This window comes from Corvus moneduloides, chromosome 11, assembly GCF_009650955.1.
Source record: "Corvus moneduloides isolate bCorMon1 chromosome 11, bCorMon1.pri, whole genome shotgun sequence".
Classification (NCBI taxonomy): Eukaryota; Metazoa; Chordata; class Aves; order Passeriformes; family Corvidae; genus Corvus; species Corvus moneduloides.
This window is the reverse complement of record NC_045486.1, coordinates 5,063,376-5,090,476: the sequence shown is the minus strand read 5'-3', so window position 1 is coordinate 5,090,476 and position 27,101 is coordinate 5,063,376. Positions and strand designations below refer to the sequence as shown.

The 27,101-nt window shown below is 41.9% G+C and overlaps 1 long non-coding RNA gene across 1 annotated transcript in view; it reads left to right on the top strand.

Annotated features, from left to right (window-relative positions):
- LOC116449571 overlaps window positions 1-14,307 on the top strand; it is a 21,213-nt gene extending 6,906 nt beyond the window's left edge. Inside the window, exons 2-4 of the long non-coding RNA XR_004242444.1 lie at window positions 10,502-10,607; window positions 13,514-13,648; window positions 14,220-14,307. This is a non-coding gene — a long non-coding RNA (uncharacterized LOC116449571). The remainder of the gene's footprint in view (window positions 1-10,501; window positions 10,608-13,513; window positions 13,649-14,219) is intronic.
- Window positions 14,308-27,101: the final 12,794 nt, after the last annotated feature.

Genomic DNA, 27,101 nt, shown 5'->3' with positions numbered 1-27,101 from the left:
CAATACAGGTATATTTCTACTATGTACTGCTATTTCTACAGGGTTGTTTTTGTAGACTGATCCTTATGAAATACTGTGTATAAACCTGTTTTTGTAAGTTTGCTGAATTGTTTTAAAAATATTATTGGAGAATCATAATGCTGCAATGGGATTCTCTAGGAGGGTTCCCATTCTAAAGGAATATCATTACTCTTGACAATGTTCTTTAGGGTGCTGAAAAAAAGCTACTTCGAATGTTACCTAATGAATGAAAAATTTTATAGTTTATTCCTTTGTATGCATTACTTTCTACTTCATGGTACAAACCAAATGCAAAAAGAATAAGGGTTTCCAACTGGAAATATGATATAATTAATTAATGAACTCAGGCCTCGAATGAAGATGATTTTAAATAGAGCTGTGATTCAGCTTCAGCTACAGAAAGATGTGGTTAAATGGCATCGCCCCTGCATTCAGAAGACTTTAGCTATGATCCTGCAGGGTTATCTGCCTACAGAAATCTGGCCCAAAACAAACCCAAAGGCTTCAGTGGGACTCAACATACTGGCAGGGTCCTGAAAGACTCATAGGGATGGAGAGCAAGCAAGGCTAGATGAAGCTAGGATGGGGGAAAAATGCTTTAACAGCTGTTTTCATGCAGGAGGGCTGTGAATTCAGGTTTTGTGTCCTGAGGAGAGCCTGAAGCTTGGGCACTGGTGGCTTCTGCCCATCAGGTAGTACAGCAAGAGGCAGGTGCTGAGCCTGACAGCTCCATCCAGATGGGGGTTTTGGGTCTGAATGGAGCCATGGTTGAGACACCAGGGAGCCAGATGGTCAAAAAAATGAGGCAGAGCAAACAGAGCAGCTATCATCAGAGCTCAGCAGTGGTGGACCTGGGGACGTGGGTGGAATTCAGGTGCCTACACCCCATCTCAGCTGGCACCATCTCTTTTTGGGATAGCCCCTGAGAGCCTGCCAGCACTGTCAGGTAAAGTCTTTTTTTTTTTTTTTTTTTTTTTTGCTTCAGGTAGTAGAAGTCTACACCAGAAAACTCCTTGGATGGAGTTGGAGGTTTTTCCATCACAGAGCAGGAACATGTCTTCCATCCTTTCTAATCTGATGTCTGGTAGCCCCAAATGCCATTGCTGTGCTGGGCTCTGTGGAACAGAGAGGAGAGAAGCCCCAGGAGCACCCACCACTGTGCACAGCAACAATTACACTGTTGTTACAGTTAATTTCCTCCTCTCTCTGAACCATCTAAATTCAGCGTGCATTATCCTCCTGCTATTTATGTAAATGTTTAGATTAGGTAATATTTTATTCTACAGTGAATGACACCATAATCCTCCTTATTCTTTTCGTTTATCATAAATATTTAGTTTGTTTTTAGCTTGTGGGACTAAACACAACATCGTTTTCATTACTGTGAAATCTTCCCCTTTTCTTCTCCTGCAAGCATCCCTGGTCCCCTGGCAGTACTCTGCCTCCCAGAACATGCTAATATTGCTTGCATTACTGCAGGATTACCACAATGAAGTATACACTTGGTATTATAATTCATAATGTTGCTTTAAAAGATTAACCACTCCCACGGCTGTGTCTGGTAATTACAGAGCAGACTTTCCTTTTTTTTTTTTTTTTTTTTTTTTTTTTAACAAAGAACAGCATGCTTAAAATGACTGGCAAGGAGGTAAGTGTTTGGGGTGTGCTTTGTTTTTCAACCTCAGAGGAAGCCAGATGCAATATGGATAAAGGAATATGAGAGTGGGTTTTAAGCTGAGATACTTCAGTATATTAGTAATTTAACAGATTTATACGAAGGAGATGGCACTGTCGGCCCCTGGAATGTCACAGACTGATGCGATTGGCAATTGCCAGCTCAGATGACTTTCATGAACAACACCAAAATAATTAATAGGCCTTATGGAGTTTTCCAGGCAAGTGAGTACACTGGTGAAAGAGCAATAGTTAGTTTAGCCTGTCAAGGTTCATTCTTTTTCAAAACTCCAGTCCTCCCTTGATGCCCTCTAATGGTTTTTTGAAACACCAAAATGTTTTTGCATGAACAACATTACCCATTGTGGTTTAGTTAAATGCATTTTGATGTCAGACATACTCCTGATTCAAATATGTCTGTTCCCTACCCCTTCCTGGGGAGGATCTCCAGGGAGGGCAGCCAGATTGGCTTTAATCGGCCAAAGACACAGGATGGGTTCTTAACGCAATAAACTGATCGAGTGTGCAAAGTCACATTAATATGTGGAAACTTGATCAGCTTTTATTAAGGGATCAGGAAATGCTTTAATTGCTGAGTGACAAGAGCATGTGTTTGTTTAATTGCTTGTTTGTGTTTGTTGTAAAGCCTTGGGGGACGTGGTAATTTGTCCCATTGTTCTTTGAAAATGTGGGTCTGGCACCCAAACCGACAACAAATGACAGACACTGGTCTGGTACCAAGAGTTGTTTCATCAAAGCTGACCACACTCCCAGGTTGGAGAGGATGGCAGCCTTTGGAGCAACAAAGTGGGATTCTCCTTCCAGTCTCTCCTCGCTTGGATTGTCCAGAGCTTCCATGCTGTGAGAAGGTTGGAAGTCTTGTACTTAAATGAGGAGTTAGTCACTGTCTGTAAAATGAAAGTAGCATTTAAAGGCTGCTGCATGGTAGAGCAACATTTAACAGGTTGTTCTGTCTTTCACAGCTGGGGATGTAATGGTTGCGCGATCCTGCATAAAACTCCTAAAAGATCTCAGAGCCTGAGGCAAAGTCCATTGAAGCTGCTGGTGTCTTGTTTGTTGGGCTGGCCTTTGATCAGATGCTAATGCATAGCAATAGCTTTTCTATACCTTTCCTGGATGGGGTTTTAGCATGGAATTGTTTCCATGCTGTAGGACTGCAGCAGTCCTTGGGATAGATCTTTCTTGGCTGGAGCTGGCCACAAGCCTCGATGGTACAATGATGCCTGGCATTCCGTGCTGGGAAGAAGTATTAGGTTTGCTGTGAATTTACGTGAAAAATCCCTGGCTAGTAATTATTCTAAATATAAAGCTTCCTGAGACCCTAATATTTCTTTCCTCTAGATTCTTGCCTTACTTTGGAAGTTAAATTTTCCATGCAGGAGCACCACCTGGAAAAGCTTGCCTTCCTGTTTTCTCTAAACTAGCCATTTTAAATACTTTCTTGATGAAGGAAGATAGAGGGTCACTGATGATGAGGGTTATAACTGGCTTTCCAGATCAGTATCCAGCACCATAGAATGCATCTACTTCTGTAGAAGGAGCCTAGGAAAAGTCATATCAATATACATTACAGGCTTGTCATAACTCACTCATTTCCTATTTCAAACAGGAGGAAATATACTTGAATATATCTGTTGTATCTGTCAAGACTTCTCATTTGTCAAACTATTAGTGGTCCCTCTGTCAACATAAATAAATCTGTCCATAAATCTTGACAGGTATAATCATTTGTTGCATTTGAAAGGCAAGTCTCTAACATTAGACCCCTTTTGATTCCTAACATGATTATCTTTAAAGAAAGACATTTCAGATGCCTTCTGAATCTGGCCTCTGTCAAATGATTTCTCTGCTCTTGCTGAGTTATCTACTTGTATGAAGTAAGCAAAGGCATAGTCCCTGCTGTCAACTCTCCTGAAGACCACACGAATCACCGGCACCGCAGCAGCGCCGAGGCCTCATCCTGCAAGTGATTATGTCCTGTTTGTCAGAGCAGGCTCCTGATACACTTATTGTTCTTTACAGCTAGGTTTCTCATTCCTATTCTGAGCCATTCTTCTGGCACCAGCTGTCCTTTCTTTACTTTTGGGAAGCTATCGAAGAACATTCTTTGAAGGTATTTGCTGATCTTTTCAGCACCGTTGTTGCTGGCAAAAAATACATACCCATAGAGGAGAATTAGGCCTCCAAAATGGCTGCTAAAATATGGGCTGGCATAACTTGAGATTGAATTCTACAAATCCAACACATGCTTCACAAGCTCCCCCACTGCTCTGAGGCACATTGAGCAGCTCCAGCCTCCCAAGGCTCTCCAGGGAAATAATGAAGTGACCTTTTTTCTGTAGTTGGTGGCCTAACGATTGTAATTTTGCCTGCCTGATGAAGTTAACAGCTATCTGGCATTTACCAAGCTGGAATATGAAGTGAGGATCTTTGACCAGAGCTCAGTATCTCAGCAGACAGCTCTGCCACATGGCCCAGAAACTGGTCAGTGCACGAGTGCCAAAAGGCAGCCAGTGAGTCCACAAGCTCGCATGGCTTCATAGCATTCCCCGCCACACAGAAAACCTAAAGCACAGGCTTTGCAAATAAAAATGAGTCAGGAGGTTGCTAGGGCTGGGTTTGTGGGAACTGCACAGTAAAGAGTGCATCCCCAGGAGCCAAGGTGGTTGGTATCTGAGCTCCTGCAGTGTCACAGGCGTGCCCAACTTATACAGGCACGGGAAATTAGCTGGTGAATGCTGGAGGAACCCAAGTCTAACGTTTTCCCTTCAGTCTTCTGACAGTGAAGTAAGGAAAGCTCTAGTGTTTTCCATAAAATGTATTTTAAGTTCTACATCTTCCCTCTTTCAAATTTCCACTCCTTCAAATCATCTGTGGTTTGCTACAGGAAAGATTTTTAATTGACAGAATTTCAACTTGTGCTCCAAAGAGACTCATTACTTCACAGATTCTTTAGCTTCCTGGGACCCTGACGTCATGGGGATATTTCTTGCTTTCTTCAGTGGATCCTTACCACTGAAGCTAATTTTTCGATGAGCTGCAGAAGAAGCTTCTGTACCAAAAATTTGCTCCAGACCTTATGATGCTTTGTACAGGATGTCCAGATGCAGGGTGTCAAAATGCACCTGTTAGATAAGGTTCCCATCTGAATCACAGCTCTCGATGCAGTCGCTTATTAAACAGCATTTTTTTTCCATGTCGAGTCACAAGTTAGGACAATATTCCCCTGGAGCAGACAATATGCCAGAACTACAGACATCTAGTTTGCTATACCTGCATGGTAGGCCGGAAGAAACGAAGAGAGTTCGGTTCTTCATTTTAAGGCAGGGAACCTAGAGGCATACTTAGTTATATTTTTGTACTAAATCTGTTTGAATTAAAATACTTAGACATATGTAGTCAAAGAAGACATTTGTCTATAGGCTTGCTGACAAAACTCTTGGTCTGTGAAATTTGCTGAAGTCAGGGAGATAAACACCTTGCTTTTATGAGGCTGCATGATATTGGGCATGTGCTTAAAAAAAGAATATAAGTTCGTCTGGGTTCACACAGACACCCACACATTGGAGGGTCTGCAGGACTCTGCAGCCCCCAGGTGAGAGCTTCTGAGGGGCTGAATTCTGGAGGTGGATGCCTATTGCATCTGTGCCTATCAGTGCTCCCAGCACAACGAGCATCCACGAGCTCCCACCACTGCTGTTTCTGGTTCTCTTTCCCCGGGCCAGGAAAGATGCTGGGCTCTACAGCTTCCTTTTCTGTTGACTGGCAAGATGGTACTTTGTCAGGTAACTGCTGTTGCCACCAACTGCAAAGCTCACTAGAGTATAATGACACCTTCTGAGCTGCTTCTTTTATGCGTTAACCTACTTGGAAACAGAGGCTCATGTGCAAATTCCCGCTGTATTTTGTGAAGGCTGGAACACAAGCCAAATCTGAGCTGAATTTCCCCTTTCCAAGAGCCAGCTGAATCAAAATCCCCTGATGCAGACATCCCCAAATTTTATGGGTGCAAAAGATGTCTTGATCCAAATTTTGCAGTTTGCTCCCATCTCTGCTTAAAACATAAAATGTATGTTTTTAGGGAAAAAGGATATAAACATCTTGTTCATGTTTGAGCTGAGAATGTCTTTTTTCTGTAGGCTGTCAACACAACTTCAAATGCATGCAGCCTGTCCAATCTGACAGACAATTTGCATATTTGTGGAATGCTAATGCCAAGTTACTGTATACATTTGTACATGAAAGCATTAGAAAGTTTGAAGGATTAAAGGTGGAAATGTATCCCCCTCGGCCTCGATTAGAGATCAAGACAGCACATCAATAGATGGCAGACAAATAACTGCTGCTTTGCCGTTTGGAATGTCTTAACCCAAAAATAATAAAATCCAAGCTATTTCCTAGGACATAAATAGCTGAGGGCTTTACACGTGCTAATTGCCAGAGCGTTGTTTTAGCCTTTTGAGAGTGTAATGTGGAGTCTGGCACATCCAGTGTGAGCCCTCTGACACAGTGATTGTCTTTTTGTTCTGCACTAGCTGCGTGCCTGGACCACAGCTAGAGCTCCCAGATCCACCCCAGCCTAAGGCATCCATGTTCATGTCTAGGACTGAGCCTTCCTCAGTTGCTCTCAGGTCCTGGAAAGTTCTTTGAGGCCAGATGGAAGTGTTTGGCCCATGCAGAAGTGACTTGGTTTGCCATGAGAAGGGCGTCAGGAGGAGCAGCAGCAGGTGCTCAGCAGTTTTCCTTAGAAAGATGATTGCTTGGCTGCATGCGTCAAGATATATTTTGGAGCCTGGCTCTAGACCCAGTTATTTGAAAATGGAGACTTGGAGTCTTAAAAACAAGATATGCTAAAGAACGTTTTTTCATGGTTCCTCCTAAGGATCAAAACCTGATACTATTTATTTTACTTGTGCTAAAAAATAACCTCAATAAGATGTTCTGCATTGGCCAATGGATATAATTTAGGACCAGACATTGGCAGCACAGGACAGAGAATGCAGGAGCTAGTCGAATCCTTCCCCCAGTCTTTGATCCAAAACATGAATATTCCTTTGATTCAGAAAGGGTTTGGCCAGCCTTTTTCGCAAACGGTTGCACGTCTCTGCGTTTTCTGGCTGGGGGAAGTGGAAGTGGCAAAGCCTCAGATACCTGGGAACCAAGAGCTGAAAACTCTCCTGGAAACTTCTCATGGTCTAACGAAATTCCCGGGCCAGCTTCCAGGCTGAGCGGATGCAGACAATGAGCCAAAATGAACCACCAAATCTGTCGAGATTCAGCCGTCATTTACGAAAGAGGACTGGGATTTTCAAGGGAGTTTGTAGGAGCTGAACACCCAAATCTCTTTAAATCCCAGTGGTACTTATGTTCCTCTCTTTCTTTTACTCCACTGAAAAGCCTTGTCTATTTATTTGAAATGTTTTGAAGACCTCAGGCAGCACTTTCATTATAGACAAACCTCTCCACCAAAATTAGAAAATCACAAAGTTTTAGCTGCAGTCTCTGAAAATCTGTGATTTAACACACCTACCCAAAAAGCCCCAGGCTATACCAAAACTCTTGACCAGAGATAGCTCTGTGCTGTCACAAGACAGATCTATCTTTAGGTACCCCAGTTTGAAAACTTCACCCTTAATGCGTTCAGAAAAAGTACGTTGTTGTTTTAAAGTACATTACTCAAATGCTGAGATGCCTTCCTACTGGGAGCAGCGTTACAAAGCCGAGCTCTGCCTGGATGCCTATCCAGCATGGATCTGACAATTCACATGTAGGAAAAGGCCTCTCATGCATTCATAGTTTAGATGACCTCCATATATTTGTTTAAAAAATAATTAGGCTTGCTTAGCTTTTGTACTGTTGCATTTTCCTTTTTTTTTTTTTAAAGTAGCTTTTCCTGTAGCACTCCCAGGCCAGTACAATGCTGGCTTTTAAAAGTGATTTGTCTGTTACCAGGCCGTTTTAAACTTTTACTTCCTAAGTCCTTGCAAACCAGCAATACAAGGAGACTAAAAAAAAAATCTCCTGGGGATTGTTTTTATAGTAACAGTGAAAGCTTAAAATGTTGCAGTGGCAGCCAAATTATTTTTCTTTTAGTGGAAACAATACCAACAACTGGAGTCTATGCACAAAACGGATTAAAGCTACCCATAAAAATGACTAACAAATGAGTGCTACATTTCTTTTTATCATTTACTCTTTATAAAAAGTGACAGTTTGAAGGCTACTAATTTGGCAAGTTATTTCCCCTCTATAGTCATGGTTGTTCAGTAATTAGAGGATATATAAAACATGGACATACACATTCTGGTGCAGTCCAACGTTTTTGTGTGGTTTAAGATAAAGTCCACTTCCTTTCTTTCCCACTAATGGAAAGCAAGGTAGACATATCCAAAATTTAACTGCAGGTCAAATTTTGTTTTCAGGCAAAACTTTCAAGAACAGTCTCATGACAAAAGTCCAAGTGCTGTTTGCACTCCTAAATTGTTCAGAATGAGGATGTCCAAAGAAATCTAGTAACCTCAGGGCATACAGAAGTGTTTTCTCCCATGACTAAACAAGTGACTTCTTGAGCACAGTTGAAATAAAACATTTAAAATATTATTAATTACTAATGCTAATTGCTGAGAATTTTTTTTAAGTCATATGTGCTCTCCTTAGATAAGTAATTACTTTTAAAAATCTATTTCTAAACATGGTATTTGGTATCTAAGCCCTCCATCACTCTTGAAAATGAGACTTATATTTTTAACTCACTTAGGTGGGTTTTGAAATCTTTGCCTGCTATTTATTCACGTATTTTCTGGCAGCGGCCCTTTCTATACCTGTTAGTAGTAAAAAATATATTGCTTCCTCTGAAAGCAAAGAGCTAAAAATAAAACAGGAGTCGGTTTAGTCAACACGAAGGCAAACTAGAAAACCATTAGTTGAAGAAACTGAAATAAGAGAACTCAGAGGCCGGGCTGAAGAGCAGGGAAATGCTTCAAATGGGACATGGAACAGTTGCTGGTCTAATTCTGTGTCTGTGGCTGTCGTGGTTGGATTCCAAGAGGCCGGTGCATGGACGCTTTTTGGGGCACATGGAATGGTGAGGCAGATCCTTAGCACGTTTCTGGATGCTGGGCTCATGGCACATGGTCCTCTGTTATGTGTGTGATGCAGGACCAGTTACTCCAGTAATTACTGGTTTACCTGCCCAAATGAGATGCTGAAGGCAAGGCCAACATTTGATACGGGGTGTGTGGCTCTACTCTAAACTTGACCATTTGTCCTTCCGATTCAGATTGAGAGTGCTTGTCTGCTGCATGTCAATGTAATAATTAATAGCTTAATACATTACTAATACATTAGTGGTATACTATATATAATAGTATGATAATAGATATATTGTTGCAGAATAAAATAACATACAATGCTAATATATTGATAATATATTAATATAAAAATAGTGATGTTGTAGCTGTATATTTAGAGTCTTTCAAGTCCCAGAGAAAATGAAAAATGAAAATAGGCTGAAACCTCCCCAAAGCCTGCATTAGCTAATAATTACCTATTAATTTACTTTAATACTGGCAATGAGAGGTAGACCAAAAGCCCTGGTCCATGAGATTGAGATTAAGCCAATAACGTTCAAAAACAAAAAACTATCTTATTCTTAAGTTCTTTTCAAAATGGTCACCATTACTGTAAGAAACTCCGTTCCAGTGTATATAAAATATAGTGGAATAATAACATCTCATTTGATTATACAAAGTAGTTTTTTCCTCAGTGTTTTAGTTCTCAAAATTCCCAGAATACACCACATGGAAACTGTTCACTTGAGAAATTAAGTACCGTATGTGATAAGACAGTCATGTGAAATTTTTAAGCTGTCATTAAAAATGATTATAATTAGGACAAACTATATGAAAATGCTCTAAAATTGAGACCCTGGTGAATTAAAAATTAAGGGGTATATTATGTATTATCATGTTGAAGGGCAGGGATTTACGCGTGTAACTCCCATTAACACTAATGCGAGTTGCATTCCCAAATCCCCACGCCTGGCGATGAGCATCCGCCCCCACGTTTGTTGTCGGTGAACAACCTCGGCTTTTGCAGTACTCCAACACAATTCCTCTGCCTGCTGAGAATAAGTGGAATGGCAAACCAGGAGTTTAAACTGTTTTCCCTCGCAAATCTAGGCCCCCAGATAGAGCCAAATGTAATCCATCTAAACAGGAGCCGCGCTCCCATGAGTAAGATTTACTTACAAAAAGTAACTGTCACAGAGTCTACTCTTCCCTACAACTCTTCCTGTGCTTTCCCCCACGCTTAATGACTGAGGGTTGGGCTGCAATAATTTTATTTTGTCTCCTCTAAATGCAGGAAACCAATTGCTGGTGATGGGCTTGTAAAAGCGCTTCAGCTGGCAGCCTCCAAAAGGAGGTGTATCCATGGCAGCTTGGAACTCCCATGTGACGAGTGAGTGTGTGCTCTAAGGACACAAGTGGAACATATCTCTTACCCTGGCAGGGCCATAGGACTGTTCAGAGCACTGAATAGGGGTGTATCCAGCGGCTGTGCTGGTCTTTGGGTCATACTCAGGTGAGGGATGAGCTGCTGGGGTTTGGGCTGCAAAGTGTTGCCAGTTCACTTAACTCTCTGGTGCTTTCCTTGTACCCCAACATCAGCAATTATGTGAGTTTGCATTCTTGGTTTTTGTTGGAAAAATTGTAGTCCTCATTCTTAAGAGAAAAACTTTCATTATTGTATCTTAAAAGTTGATTTTAAATTTCTTTTAATATAGAAGTACATAATTTTCACGTGCATGGTTGTGGAGTCTGTCTCGTTGCTCTCATCGTTGCATCTGCACTTTTTACACCCCTGGATTTGGAAATGCTGACACTACTAAGGTAAGACAGTTCTTGTTGCTTGGGGTTTGCTGAGAGTCTACTAATAGCACTCAACAAAAATGTCCTGTCCTACTGAGTTTACAAAGGCACCCGCATTACTTCTCTTAAAAATACATTAAGAAAATGGTCATATTGCCACACTACAGCTTTCAGCAAAGAAAATCCCACAGAACCACAGCTCATACCTCATACCTTTCTATGGCATTGCAAAATTGCCATTATGCTAACACACTACATTCTTAACATCTTTTCCCTGGGGCAAAATAAATAAATCTATATAAAGTAGATACATGTAGAGGCAGTACATCTCCTATTTTATTAATTAGCACCTGAGAAAAACATTTTGCCAAGCTAGAAAAAGCACTGATGAATTTTCAAGGAAAGTAATGAATTCCAGGTTTGTTTCTTTATTGGTACCTGTGGATTCTGCTGTATTGCTTGTTAACAGATGCAAGTGGGCAATATAACTATTACATCAGGCAATATTATAGAAACCCAGGAGGTTTCTAAGCAACAGCCCAGCACTGATTCTTCCCAGCTATTCTCTAGGATTCCCTCAGACACAGTAAGTGAAGAGAAGTTGGACAATATAGTCTAATTTCGAGAAAGGAATAAAGCATGAAACTGGTGATTTTCAAAATCATATTTTTGCAGATTTCTTACCAAATCAAAAGAGCTGAAATTGAAAACTGTCAAAAACATTTCAGCTCAAGAGCTGCATAAACTTTTCTATTGTTCAGGCAGCTAAACAGACACAGCTATTTTGCTTCATACTTGCCCACAAAAATAATGAAAATAAAGATCATAATAATAGAGCCTCTTCAGCTTATTGGACTGAAACTGGATTTTGTGGTGTTTCCTTTTGCAGACTCACTCATCAGTTCAGCCTGAAAGTAAAACATTTTTTTGTCTTTTTTGTATGAATTATATGGTCAGTCAACTCTGGCTCCTGATGGAAAAAATCATCATAAATCATTGTGTTTAAGCCATACAGACTGTGTGTGTGTGAGCACACATAATTTTGTGTGTACACAGATGGAAAGGTGCATTTCAAAGCAATGTCACTCTCAGATGTCACTGGCTGATACAGTTTCTTAGCCTACATGTTGTATATTGCAAAGATGACATCTGCTTTATATATAACTGGGGATTCAATGAAGCAGCAAAGCTGGGATCTTTTTTATTATCCATAACTTTCCGACCAGGACTCTCTCAGAATTTGGAGAACACTCTTTCCACACTTTGCTTTAGTCCAGTATGGCACCCTATGACAACTTCAGGTTTTGAACCAGACTTCTAAGAAGTGCTCTTTCATCTGTCTATGAATAATGCCCTTTCAAAAAACAGTTTATATTTAGAATAAATAAGAACAGACATACGTGCACACCCTCACTTGTGGACCCAAATGTGGTTCCAGGAGCACGACCATGAAAAAGCAAGAAGAAAATATTGTAAACCAGATGTTCTCTGGGTTTGAATGCTCCATTGGTTTCCATACACCATGCAAGGTTCTGGTCTGCTAAGGAGTAGAAGCAAGTTCAATACAGGAACTTGGAGTGCCAACAGTTTTGCCTTGCTTGGGAAGGTAGAAAGCAGTGGCTTTCTTCACTCAAGTCTAACTTTTTGAAAAAACCTAAAACTGATGACATTTCCAAAACAAAATTCTCTGTTGAGATAATTGAGTTATGGGACAAAATACTTATCTTTTTGGCCAAAAAAAAATCAAGCTCATTCACGAGAGCTGTGGTTGCATGTCTTCATTCTCCTGTTGTCTGGGCTTGTCCCACCTCCTTTAAGTGGCACATTTCGAGTGTGCATGATGAAGATACCGAACTCCTGGGTGTTCTGGGGCTCATGGCTGCAGGGATGGGAGACACTCCAGACATCCAGGCTGTGGCTCCCACCAAGGAACTGATGTGGTGGTCAGGATTCAATGGCTTTTCTCTCTTTTCCCTACCAAGCTGTTCCAATTTTCAGGTTTTAGATATTTTTCAAATAAACATTAAAAGATGGTTTGAGAAACAGACACTTTCTGCTCCCTCAAAGGGGAAGGGAAATATGCATCTCAATGAAAACCCCGTTTTCTATTAAAAACTAGTTTTGGTGAAATGAAGTCACCCAACCATACAGTTCAGTCCACACACTTTCCGTATGTTTCCATCCACTACTCCTTCCCCTCCCAGTCTCCAAACCATTCTCTGCCTGCCTGATACATGTTGACATGAGAATTAAATCGCTAAGAAGTACGAATGCTTTTGCTTTAACAGAAAGCCAGGTTACTATTCCTAGCATGGAAAGTTAAATGAAATCATTCTGTGAGTGAATTCCTATTGATTTCTTCAGGATTGATCAGAAACATTTGTCAAATTTTGTTTTCTTTCTGTCCTACGTCTTCTTTAGACACATAGTTAAACATACTAAGGAACGTTTACATTTTAAAAATGTGTTCTAAGGTCTTTATATAAACATGCATGTAATAGAAGTGACTGGTGATTTATATTTTCTATATACATTCAGATACTTTATTTTCAAAGCCAAGGTTTTAAAAAATAGGTGCCTAAATTCAGACACCTTAGTCGATGTTTACAGTCTTTGGTTGCCTGATTTTTAAACATGTTAGTACTCAGAAACACTTTTTTCTGTTAAGTTGTCTATTTTGGACAAAAATTTACATTGGGCTGTTTTTCATCTATTAGAATCAGAAAGGGAAAATTAAAGATTATAAATTTTCAAAGGATGTAAAGGCATAAAGAAGAAAACTAAAAATCCACAGCTTTTTGCATTTTTAATTGAAGAAAATGATGTGCATTGGTAGAAGGTACATGAGTACAACCCAGCAGATTCATCCTTGCTCACTGAATTTGACCTAAACCCTTTTTTCGCAGCATTTGTCTTTTCTTCTTTAGGTTCACACCAAGGCCTCCAGTTTGAAAAATGTATGTGTGCTCCTGCACCTAATGTATATGCATATTCAGTGTGACTGCATATGGAAATGGAGCATCCATGCCAAGAGTTTTCCAGCCAAGAGGCTTTTTGCATGTGTGAGTCTCGGAGGGTTGTGTGCTTTTGGGGTAATTGCGCGTGTAAATCCACCAGGCAGTCACACACTCAGCTATAACCTGTACAGCTGCATTAATACCTTTTTTTAAACTATCTAGCAAAAGCTGGTGAGAAAAATGATACCTTTTTAGACACCTGGTCCTTGAAGTAATAATAGAATACCCCTTAAAACTGATTATGGATCATGAAATGATGTGGTTCAGCTTTCAAAACCTGCCCCTGTGTCCCCCTCATAAACACAGGTTACTCTTACATTTAGGGACTATTGGATTTGTGGGTTTAATTACAAGCAAATAATTTTTTGAAGTAGTAAAAATAAATTGATGCAATTGTAAAACCAAAGAGAGAAACTTAAAATTTTTAAGAAATAGGAAGAAATAAATAAACATGTAATATGAAAAAGTTAGGGGAGCAGCTGTGTGTATAATACAAACAATGTTAAAGAATAAAAGGAAACTGCTAGAGCCACTTGGGATGAGGAAGGAGCCTAAAATCCCTGATTGCTCTAACTGGGTCTAACTCATTGTGCCTGTTTTTTTCTGCCAACTCCAGGTCTGCCTTAGAAAGGCACCGGAAGGGAAGGAAAATGAGGTTATCCCATAAAATAATCTACTACCATTTGGTAAGGGAGCCGGAACAGAGAATGAAGCAACGGTTCAATACTGGGAGTAGAAGCTGCATGAAGTAATTAGCTGAACATTTACTTCATCAGTGCAAAGCAAATGCTGAATTGTGCGTAAGTCAATGAAAAATTTCCACAGTTTTGCTGCAGGCTTTGCTGAATGACACCACTTGTCCACAAAAGTACTCTGAACCTCCAACTCAGAGCCACAGTGGTGCACCTGGAGCTCTGCCCTTGGAAGCCAGCAAGGTGAGAAAGACATCTCTAATGTCCTGGATGCAGGGGAGCTGTGGCTTTGCACCTAGAGTGTGAGTTCTGCACTCTTCATCTGAATTTTGTAACAGCTTTCAAGACCTTGAAGATAATCTAGGCTTAGCAAAAAAAAAAAACCAACCTGAATCAAGTAATACACATCTTCTTGTTGCTTAGAAGTTAGACATAGTAAATCAGTAATATAAAATACCATGGTTTATTCTAAGTAGAAATCTGTTGCTTGGATGTGTAAGGATGTAAATTAAGTTTGTGAGACTTTACAAAGGGCCAAGGTGCTATGAATAAATTATTAGTTAATCCCAATTGTTGTTGCTTGTACGGTGTAATTATGACTTTGTAAATGAATGCAAGGCTTTGAAAAGGAGCCAGGGAAGCTCCCTCTGCACAGGAGCTCCACGTTTCTCTGCAGACACCCAGTGCCATGCAGCGTGTGGAGCCTGCCTGGTGCCTGCTCCATTCCCTGAGTAAGGGCCGTGGGGAGAGACAAGCCAACACAAACTGCTCCAGCAGGACTGGATTCTCAGAGTGTTTCTAAGGAAAGTCCAACTGGCAGCAGTGAAAGCTGCCTTGTGGGGCTCTGGCACTCACCAGCTGTCCTGGACACTGCCACAGGGCAGGAATTCAGGGATGGTCATGCTCTCTTTAACTCAGCTCAGACTCTTGACCCAGTGCCTGGGCCACCTTGGTGAGCTTGCAAAGTGTTTGCTGGTTCTTTCCAATCATGCTCCAATGTCCTTGGTTCATTGGCATGAGGGGTAACACTTGCTATTTTTGCAGGATTGACTGAATGCAAGCCATACCCTTCCACAAATTTCATCAGGGTTTTCTCTGGTTAATAGATGCTTTATTGCCATTATTACCTAGTGCAGTTGCTGTATGATGTCAGATAACAGTTATGTGAGATTTGGGGTTCCTTTCAGTTTCCGTTGCCAAGTCTGAGTTCCTTGCTTCCCGACAGAGTTGATTTGTTACCTTAATTTCTGGGGAAAAAAATTTAGTAGCCGTGTGACTTTATCAGGAAAATAAGTGCAAATTTAATTCTATTTCTGACTGAAATATAACCATGTGTCTGTCCATCCATCTATGATCTTTTCTATTTTTCTCTCTTCCTGTTTATTTATCTTTCTAAATACGTGCATAATTATGTAGGTGTCTATTCACTAGGGCAATTGCAGTCTCAGAATTTATTTACAACCTGAGGTATCTGGTGTTTTAACTTGCTGTCCCATTCTTCATCAAGGAGACCCATAAGACTTACAGAAAGATAAAACACCTTCAAATAGTTTTTACCTGCAAATAGCAGTTCTATCATTGCAAGATCTGGCAAGACAGTCAAACACCACATTTTCCCAAAGGTATGTAGAGCAGGCAGAGCTGAGGGAGAGATTAACAAGTTTTCTGGGGAAGGAGGGCACATCTGTAGGGTGAGAAGAGCCTTCACTGGTGTGCCACTTGTAAATGCATATGAACTCTGTAATAGGTGTGGTGCTTTTGCTCAACAGCTGCAATCTTTTCATTGTACCTCTTTTGTTGAATTCAGATATAAGCACTTCATCATCAACAAATCTAATATCTGTTCTTGTCCCACTTGAAAGGGTCAAATGAAATTTCCCACCAGAGAACAAAAAAACCTGAAGCTCCCCAGCGAGTTTGGGTGGCAGCTTGCCAAAAGAGAGGGGAGGCGAGGAGGTGGTGGCTGCGGTGGCAAAGCAATGATGTCAGTGAGGGGGAAAAGCGCTCCCCAGGCTGGCAGTCCCACGGCAGGAGAGGCAGGGCTGGCATGGCAGCCAGGCAGGAGCTGTGAAATCACTTCTTCCTGAGATGCCAGGGCCGATTGTCCTCAAAGACTCCTATTCAGGAGATCAGGTGAAGCTCTTTGGGGTTGCTGTCTCATGGTGGAGGAGGTCCAAAGGCAGGGATGCTCAGGCTGGAGTGGGAGCCCACAGCAGGGGATGAGGAGCCTCTCACTGACCTCACGGTCATGGGTAGTATTTCCAATGCACCTGGCTCTGCAGAGAGGGAAGGAAGATGGAGAGGGGGAGAAGACCAAAATTCTCCTCTCTTAAGTCTCTCCAGTCAAACATTGCTCAGGACGTTGGTTGGATACTCTATGACGTGTTGAGAGGACTTAAAAAACAGCTTACTTTCACAATAACAGCACCAAACCATTATAAAAATACACCTACATTTTCAGCAAAACTGCAGCATATGTTTTTGAGTCAAAGACATTTGCACCAAATGCAGAGTCTAGAGATGTCTGGCAGCTGAAGCGGGGAGCAGGTGTATATTTAGCCCTTTCAAATGTGCACTTAAGTTCGTGTAAATATTTGCTAGGTCAGAGCTTCAGTGTGCTAACGAGCCACATGTGACAGTGTCCATTTCCCAGGAGCCTGCGCTTTGCATGTTTCTCAAACCTCTGCACCATCAATGCAACGTGTTTTTAATTGTCTTGTGCTAACCCTATCTCCTCGTGTCACTGTAGAGGCAGCTCCACCTCCACTGCAGAAAACAGCTTTTCCTGACAGTGGCAGGCTGCAGGGACAAGGACATAGTCCTAGTGCAGTTCTAGTCTGGTATCTTCCAAGACCCCAAGCCTCAAACAAAAACCTACAAAGAAGTTGAAGACAAGATGTGGTCAGAAATTAGAAATCAGAAATTTTCATTTTTCAAGATAAAATTATTGGGTACCCATAAGTTCTTTGGATTAGTTGCACAGGCTATGGAATAATAAGACCTAGGAAACTGCTGCACTGTAAACTTGGGGAAAGCCCATGGCCTGTTCAGAGCAGGGGATGGCACAAAGTAGCGAAAGGACATGGAGTTACCCATCACCAACATCCTTTTCCCATATCAGCAAACGGACTCAGTTACGAGAATAAAAGGGACCTTGGCTGCAAATGACTTAGGGCAGCATAAATATGTATTATGAATTTTAGGCTCAGACATAATTAAATGCCATTTGTCAGATCTATGCTTGTTTTTCATCTCATTTGAGTTTTACAGAATGAATTAACTAACAAATATGCCTCTGATTCTAACATAACGAATCATTTCTCAGAAAAGTTGCCTCCAAGCAGCAGTGAGAGAGTGACTGGGGGAACTGACCTTCTGCTGTGAAGTTGTCACGTTCCAGCAGAGTCCTGAGTGGCAATGACAGCCTCAGTAATGGGGAGCCCATAGTGGCCTGGCAGTCTTGTTGATAACTTGTTAATTTATTTAGTGCAGTGGTGCAGAGGCGAAGATCTGGAGTAAAGGGTGGGGTGGGCTGAGCCTCAGGGCTGAAATATGTAAATATTCTGGTTTGGAGAAAAAAAAATAAATTTCTTGTTCATTGTCACTAAATGAGGTTGGTGACAGGAGCCACTGGTGAGCAAATAGGCTCATGTTTGTACCAAGGCAGCTTTCATTAAACACCTGATACAGCAAATGTATGGTCAGTATGTGCACAGTTTGGGTAGTAGAGCTCTAAGTGCTCCTCTTCTGGCCGTGTGAAAGCACAATTACAGCACACAGGGGGACTTTCATCCTGAGCTGAGTCATAGGATGAGAAACAAAGGAGCTGTGTGCCTTTGACAGGCAAAAGGGAGACAGAGTTTAAGACCATGGGTGAAGAAATCCTTTCCTTTCAGCTTAGCTGTATCTTGGAGAGTTATCTCACTTTGTTCCATCATATTAAACTGAAGGTCCTTCTTATACTTAGCAAATTACTATAGCAAATGGATGGATTTGCTAATCATGACTTAAATACTATTCTGAAGTGTTAGTACCTGCTCAGGAATGGGTGATATACATACTTTAAAGGATCTAATGTCCTCTCCAAGGGACAAGCTCCTGCAAGACTCTGATCCATTGGTAATGTCATAAAAGAGATACCCCAACATCAAAACATTTATTTTGTTTGGAGAGTCCCATATGTTGTCCCTAGCAGGTGGCCTCCTGCAGCTGTACTCTTCATGCTGTGTAGTTCATACATTTATGAAAGTAGTTTGTCATATCAGGTTAATGAAAATATGCAACAAATGCTCTAAATTGAGCTGGAGGCAAACAGGTGAGTCAAACAAACAAAGCTGGTAAGAATTGTCCTGTGTACACCTCTGCAGACTTATCCTTAAAACATCTTAAAGAAGATGGGGTAGAGAGTATTTAACAAATAATGTGGTGTCATTTGAAAAACAAATCCAGATGGTGGTGTTAGCGTATCCAGTGACTTAACCATAATGCCATGTGTCTGCAGGAAAACAATAACCCCCCCACACAGCCCAAGCCTGCAAGCCTGAATTCATACACATTGAGGAGTTTTGTTAAAAATATGAGGAAAGAAAGAGCACCTGGTGGCCAGGTACCAACAGGAATATTGGTAGCAAATGTTGGATCTCACCCATGAGCACAGACATTCTCATCGAAGCTGAGGAAAAGCACATTTCCCTCTTCCCCAATGAGGGACGAGGTGCACCGGGCTCTCTGCAGGCACCTGTCATCGGCTGTGGCCCCATAGGTGTCCAGGGAGCTTGGGCAGCCTGCTCCCATCTTCTTCTTGCTCTTCCCAGGCCCTGAATGTGTTGCTGCAGCTGAGCTGTGTCCTCCAGCTTCTGGAGGGTCTGGAGTGCCCACGGGACACCTCTGCTCCTGGCCTCAGTGCATGAATGTGCACGAGGAATTTCGCCTGAACATTTATTATCCCTGGTACCACAGTCAACAGTTGGCTGGGTAACTGAGCAAATTTACTTGAACTCTTTATTTCCCAGGTCTTATTTTTCTAAGGAAGGCAATAAATCAATGACAGGAAAAGTACTCACCAGGCAGAAATTGGGTAGCTCCATGACTTAATCAGCACTGATTAATGCCGGTCGGGAATCTATCTCTGCATTTCTTTGGAATACATTTTGGAAAGTCTAGTAGTTCCTAGCAGAGTTTTACATGAAAAATCAAATTACTGGCATATTCCTGTCTCTCCTTAACAACTAGGTTCCTTGAGGCTCACACCACCTTTTCACGTAGGTCTGTCTGGGTGCTCCGCGGAGCAGTGCTCCCTCCAGAGCTGAAGGCAGATGGTCGCTGGAGAGCCCAGTGCCAGGTCTGGGTGACAGGAGCGGAAAGGCAAGGACAGCCACAGCCGGATGAGACATTTCTCTTCCTCTCTGGCTGTAACAAACTGAGAACGCCAAAGACACGTCAGCCAGAGATGGGGCTGGGGGATGGAGCTGCGTCAGAAACAGCCCTTCTCCTGCGGGGGTGGAAGAGAAGCCGTGACTCCTGAGGAAGGTCAAGGCCGGCCAGCAAACAACCCGGGCAAGAAACCCCCAGACAGATAAACAATCCGGACATCTGGTGAGATCCCGGCATCGCTGCAATCAGGGAGGTTTTGGCACCGACTTTGACACTGCCAGGATTTCCCTTGTAATTAGCAGCGTGCAGCCCGTCTGGGGAGGATGTTCCCTCCGGAAAGCTGCTGGGACCAGGCTGAAAATCGAGCTTAATCTGTGTGAAGCAAAGAGTAACACCCAGTTAGTCTCTGGTTCCCCAAATATCAGAAAATTACTAACTGGAACTCAACGAATATTAGATGCTACTGATAATTAACTACTAATAACTAAGTGGCTTGGTTGCTGCCAAGATTTCATAAGGGGCTTACAGTGGGGCCACCAGGACAGCACTGGAACAGACTTGGAGCAGCCATGAGAAGGGATTCAGTATGGCAAAGGGAGCATAAACCTCAGAGCATGCAGAAGTGTCTGCTTACCCTTCACAGCACCAGAAAGTTAGGTGCGTACATATAAAACAAGCAAATTAAACCATAAATTTATTATGATAAAAGGCTCAGACTGGTAAGACTACCAACATAATAGATTTTTCAGTTTCTACACTGATCCAGGGACACACACACACATAAAATACCTCCACAATAGGGTTTTTCTTGAAAAAAAAATAAATCTATGTTGTTAAAGACCTTAGCTACCTGTATTTGAAGATCGTTGTCTGAAAAGATGAAAAACATACGTTTTCATTTCATTTCAGATTAGCAGGGTAAACAGCTAGATCTGTTCTTTCAAGTGGAGCATTCGGCTCCATTTGTTAGCTTTGTTGCTGATATTTCACCTCTCTTATTTACTTAACATAGTTTGACAAGAAATTCTCAGTGAGATAATATATCTACATGAAAGACAGGCTTGGGGAACAAGTCCAGGTGTTTCAGTGGGACAGAATCTATTATTTACATCTTTTCCATTTTGGTCTGCCTTCATTCCACAGAAAGCACTCGGAAGAGCTACCCAACCAGCTGCACATTTTTGGTAGATAGATACATTCTATTCTTAGGGGGAAAAAAAAAGGGGACATCTGTATAAATTGCACCCACTTGTGAAACATATCAAGTCCCAAGTGATGGAAGCTAACACCCTGCAAAACAACACCCTCTCCCCAGCCAGGCAGGATGGCCCCTGCTGCAGGGAGCAACCAGTACAAACAGAATTAGCAAATGTTCCTGTTACTTTTTGCCACACAAAATTAGACAAACTGTGGAGAAGTCAGCTTCATTTCTCCCAAACAGCACAGTAGAAATGATCCTTACACAGCAACCAGCTGGTGCAAGGAGTTTCTGAGGCTGAAGTAAGGCAGGTGATGGAGGACACCTCCATTCTTCAATAAATATCAGAAAGGAAAATTGCTTACCCGTTCTGGATAGCTCAAAAACATAAACCAGAGCAGTCTCACATAGAGCTCATCCCAGCTCAGATCAGCACGCAGACCCTGAAGAGACCCAAGGCACTGGAGTTGCTGTTTCAGCGTCGTGTGATGGGACCGTGCCAAACATCAATCCAAAGGCAGGCAGCCGTGCCGTAGCCAAAGGCTGCCAGGCTGCAGGGATAGCAGAGTGGCTCCAGCTCCTGCAGCAGCATCACAGTAAGTGATGAGGGGAAGTTTCTACAACCCGTGAGCACTTTGTCAGTCAGAGGTCAATGGGAAAGGATAAAGAATGCAAAGAAAAAAAAAAACATAAATAAAAAAATAAGTAGGGTAGAAGAATGAAAGGGAATGGGCAGTGAATTTAAAAAATAGAGAAACCAAAGCATGCTAAAAACTTACCCAAAGTAAAAGCCAGGCCTTCATGATGTTCCTGCAGAAGCCTAGGTGAAATCTCCACCTCACTTTGATGATGGAGGGTCAGGTCCTTAGGAAAAAGGGTTAGTTTGGACATAATGAAAAGAAAGAATGTAGTGCAAATGAAGGAAAATAAGTGAGTGGTGCTGTACAAAAATAATGATTGTGTAGCTACTAGGCAATATTGTCATCTCTGCACACATCCAAGGACTTAAGTGACCCACTACTCTTTCTGAGGATCTGCTCCATTAATAATAAGAAAGAGCAATTTAAACTATGGCTTTTTTCATTGTGTTTTATACAGGTTTGGGGAATATGTTATCAAAGGCTCCAATTCTGGCCAAAGTCCACAGGAATCATCACCTGTGGTCAGGCCCTGGATAGAAAGATCAGAGCTATCTTTGCGTAGCCCTACCACCAAAAACAGATCAATCGGAAGTAACTCAAAAGGAAATAGTCTACAGGGAACAGATGAAGATGCATTTAGAGGAAATAATCCCCATTCAGGATGCCATTATTAAAAGAGAGAGATAACTATCAGAGCTAAGATATGTCAGGGCAACCTCGTTGACATGGGACTGGAGAACTTCTACTGTAAAAGCAGAGAAACTAGGTCAGTGCTTTTTGAAGAGAGGAAAGCTCAGGGTGGACATCATTATTTTATACACGATTCTAAGGGGAATAGCTAGGAGAGATGTCAGAAAACTAGTGTCAAATACAAGAACAAATGGACAGGCTCTAAGAAAGGGAAATGAAGAGAAACTAAAGGAGGCTCGAGCTCAAGGGATATAAACATTTCTGTACACACTAAGTAGTTGATGCAAGGACTGGGTTACAGAAAGGGCTGCTAAGAGGGTTTGGAAAAGAAAAAGCTTTGTGGGGTACAGCCACCTGAGAGCAGACAAATCTGTCTCTTGATCTTATCTGTGCCTAGAATTGCCCAAGTTCCAATCTCAAAATTACTGCGAGGTTCACATACAGTAAATCTCTGTGCAAGCGCAATAGATTGAAGTGAGAATTCAGTTTATCACTCAAAGATAAAACTCAGAAGAGCATTTGCCTTCAAATTCTATTAATATAAATGTAATTACAAGGGCTAATTCCAATTCAAATGTTAGCTTATAAGGACTGGTGGAGGTAGCAGCCTACAGAGAAAGAGATGATGCTGGAATCCCTGATTCTTCTGTTTGATCAATAGTTCAGTACTAATAGACTTTATTTATTAATTGGAGCATGTGGTTTGAAAATGAGCCTAATTTTTAGGTTGCATGTTCTAAGAACTGGAATATTTGCATGTTGCAGTTGCCTCTATACAAGAAAAAAAAGCCTCTCTGTAGTATTGTGACAGGTAAGAATAGTCTTTATTAAAAAAAAAAAAAAAAGAAAGAAAAAAGGCAGAATGCTAACTATGATGCAAGTGACTTCCAGAACATGCTGCCTTAAACACAGATCAAAACAATACTCTTTGTTCTGAGTACCTGAGATGTAAACCAGTCACTAGGGGAAGACAAAAAAAAAGAAAGTAGATTGAGGTAATAGCTTGGGGCAAAAGGAATTTGAAGACAGAGGAGAATCAGTGGACTGTACAGTTCAGAGCTCTTTTAGGGCATTTTCTTATATTGTCTGAAATTTAAAGGCAGAACTTCATCTGATAGAAATAAGCTGATTGGCCTAAGCTATGGACCTGTTTCCAAATACGTAGTCTAATACTTTTAAAGAAGAAAACAGGAAAAAAGGTAGCAGAAACACAAGACACACAACAGTCCCATTGAATACATGTCAGGTTCTGAGATCCTGTAAAAAGTGTAATGCCAACCCTGTTCCTTGGGAGTTTTCCTTGTTTAGAATACCAGGGTTTAGGATATGGTATAGGAGTGGTTATGGTAGCACTAGGCTGACAGTTGGATTAGATGACCTTGAAGATCTCTTCCAGCCTTGATGATTCTGTGATTCTGTAACGAATTTTGTCTACTGTCTTACCTTGGCCTGAGAAATGTCACAAACCTTCCTCTTTTCCAGCCCAGTGGTTAAACAAGAGAGATTTTGAAGTGAAATATGAGGAGGAAAGAGTCTGAGTGTGCTGTAGCCCTCTCTGCCTCCATTCTGTACTGTGGTAGTAGAAATGTGCCTGCACCTTCCAGATCATAAAAATCCCTGGCAATGTGATGCTCATAAAACTTTCAGAGTACGCTGAGATCAATTCTGAACCACCAAGATGTGATACTGAGATGAAGTGGCCCATCTCAACCACCATTACAGCCACTGAGACATTGATGTTGACACGGAACCAAAAATTTGTCACGACGCTGGGAAAGAGCAGGGATCACAGAGTGAGTGATACTGATCAAAGCAGATGAGAGTCAGGAATGTTTATCCAGGAGATGCAAACTCAGACACATACCTCGGTGATCTGAAGCCGTCAGAGTTAATATGCTGTCTATTAACATTTGCTCAAATACAGCACCTGTCAGAGCATGTACAGGAAAAGGGTTTTTTAGGTCAGTCTGACACGTGAAGAGTGAGGTGTTGTCAAGGGGAGCTAACCCTGGCTGGCTGGCAGTGGGTGCTGTGTTTTCTGTGCACCTTGTCTTCTCCTAGGCACCAAACCCCAGATGTTAATGCACTATGTGGACTTTGGTTTTACTCCAGTGTGACCATTTCTCACACTCTTAATAACATTCAAATCTCTGCTGTGCTAAAGCATGTGTCTTCTGGCACTGCTCTGCGAGGAAGGGGAATGCAATGCTTGTGTTTTACTGGTTGCATGCAACAGAGGTGAGGTTGGAGGTGGGTTTCCTATAGCCAGACCTCTCTAGAACTCACCACTCATGGATCAATGCTCTCAGGGGGGAAGTGCAGCATCCTGGCAGCACAGCAGCCTCAAGCCCCTGTGCTGATCCCCTGCTGAAGTTTGGGTAGTGTATGTAACAGCGGCCTCAGGAATACTTACAGTAGATTCTGTACTGAAGGAAATAGGGTGGCCAATAAGTGTCCATTTCTCACTAGGTGCTTAAAACAACATCCCATTATCAAGCAGCTGGGCACTCCCTGGGAAGATCTTTCATATCTGTTTTATATACAGGTTATCACAAAATATTACTTGTATTATTGTGTGTTCTTAAGCAGTAGGAAAGCAGAGAATTTATATTTTGGGCAGTCCACAATGTCATTGTTTTTGTCCATGCCATCATTGCATATCCTAACCTGAACTTGGAAAGCTCACTGCCTATCAGGTAGTTTCAGAGCAAACCCGTGTTCTTAATGAGTAAATGAAGTTACTGTTGCTTTAGTTTATTCTAAGTGTTGAACCCAGCATGGGATCTAACCTGGAAGAGTCATCTCAAGAATATTGCGGTGGAAAGTAGAGCGTAGGATTTAACATTGGAAATTAGAAGTTGATCCTACTTCTTATACAAAATTGAGATTGACAAAATTGAGGTTTATCTACATAAACCTTTAAACAAAGATGTGGCTCTGAATCAAAATTAGGGAACAGGAGAAATGAAATTGAGGACTTTGTGCTCTTAAAGGAAACTTGCCCAGCAAGACTGTCAGCAGCGGAGAACTAAGCACAGACATTAATGGAGTCAGGTCTTTTTCTGGAGGTCAATTTTTAATAAATCAAGATTGTTTAAAAATTATAATTATTGATTAATTAAATTTATACTCGGAGCTTAGCCCTCTTAGTTTTGAAGAGTCTGTACAACCAATTGGTATGAAAGATGAACTGAAAGAAATGGAAAAAGTCATTATTTAATTAACTGCTATTCCAAGCGGATCTAGTGCTAGCAATGGGTTTGGATGTCTGCTCCCTGCAAGTACAAGCAAAGGGGCTTTTGCAAGTCTGTCTCTGCACTCAGATTCCATAAAGCAGCCTGCCCTGTCTCTGCCTATATAGAAACTGGAAAAGGGCAGGTTTAGATTAGATATCAGGAAGAAATTCTTTGGTGTGAAGGTAGTGAGACACTGGCCCAGGTTGCCCAGAGAGGTGTCCAAGGCCAGGCTGGATGGGTCTTGGAGCTATTTGGTCTAGTGGAAGGTGTCCCTGCCCATGGCAGGGGTTGGAAGGAGATGAGCTCTAAGGTCCCTTCCAACCCAAACCATTCCATGATTCTGTGATGAATAATACGTTCATCTCCAAACCGTGGTCCTCAAAAGAGTAAGATAGTTTGGAAGTTTATTATGGGTCCAAAAGTCCAACAGAAAAGTGTGCAAAGCTGTACAAGCAATTTCTGGACTTGATAAATGTAGCTGAAAATAACAGGACTGAAGCCTGAAAGAGAAACACCACAAAAGCAGGAGAATCCATTTACCTAACCTGGAGATACTAAGGTGGGAGCAGGCAGGATAATCCTGCCCTTTGCATGCAGAGAGGAACCAGCTGGAAGAGGAAAAAGGAGCGACGCCCAAGGCAATGTGGTACCAAAGGCAGGGGGCTGGAGGTGAGTGAAATAAGAAATGAAGAGGTACCATGTTGGCATGAAGTGATACACTGTCACAGGCAGCGCCCAAGCTGATCCCACACTTAAAAATAGATTGACATTTATCCAGGAGACGAGTTTGTTATTCTGTAACTACAGCATTTTCTATTATGTTTGATAAGGGAAAGAAGATTGCATCTTGGTCAGAAATATAAAAATTTGTCTCCTAGCAGGGGATAATAGCAGGAGAACAGGGGCAGATGACAACTGCAGATTTAAAATAGTTCAGTGCAGTCCCTGGTAAGGAAGATATGTTCAGTGCTCGGCTGAAATGTCATCCCACACTCATGGCCAGGCCACCCCTGTGGTGTCCCACAAGCAGTGTCCTGCTCCTCTTCCCTCCAGAACTGCTCCTCTTGGGTCACTCTGGACAATTCTTCTGGGAGTCAACTTAATATTGCATAGAAAGTCATTAGAGGAAGAAAGATAGGGCCAGTGTGACAGTATGGCCCTGATCTAGGGGAGGTTTTGGTGTGGAATTAGTGTAGAAGAGGTGTTGGCAGTCAAGGACAGGGGGGTGTGAGGATCTCTCTGTCTGTCTGTTGGGGCAGCTACAAGAAAGATGGAGAGACTCTATTTAAAAAAGCAGGTAGTGACAAGACAGGGGGAAATTACTTCAAACTGAAGAGGTTTAGATTTGATATTAGGAAGAAATTCTTCCCTGGGAGGGTGGGGAGGCCCTGGCACAGGATGCCCAGAGGAGCTGTGGCTGCCCCTGGATCCCTGGAAGTGTCCCAGGCCAGGTTGGACGGGGCTTGGAGCAACCTGGGATAGCAGAAGGTGTCCCTGCCCATGGCAGGGGTTGGAATAAGATGGTCTTTTAAGGAACCTTCCAACCAAAACCAGTCTATGATTCTATGGGCATATCCCAGACAGACGTGAAGAATGTATGTACTGCCTGACTTCTGCAATTGCACTGTAGGTAGTGCAAAAACCTTAACTTTGCAAAAAATCCAAAGC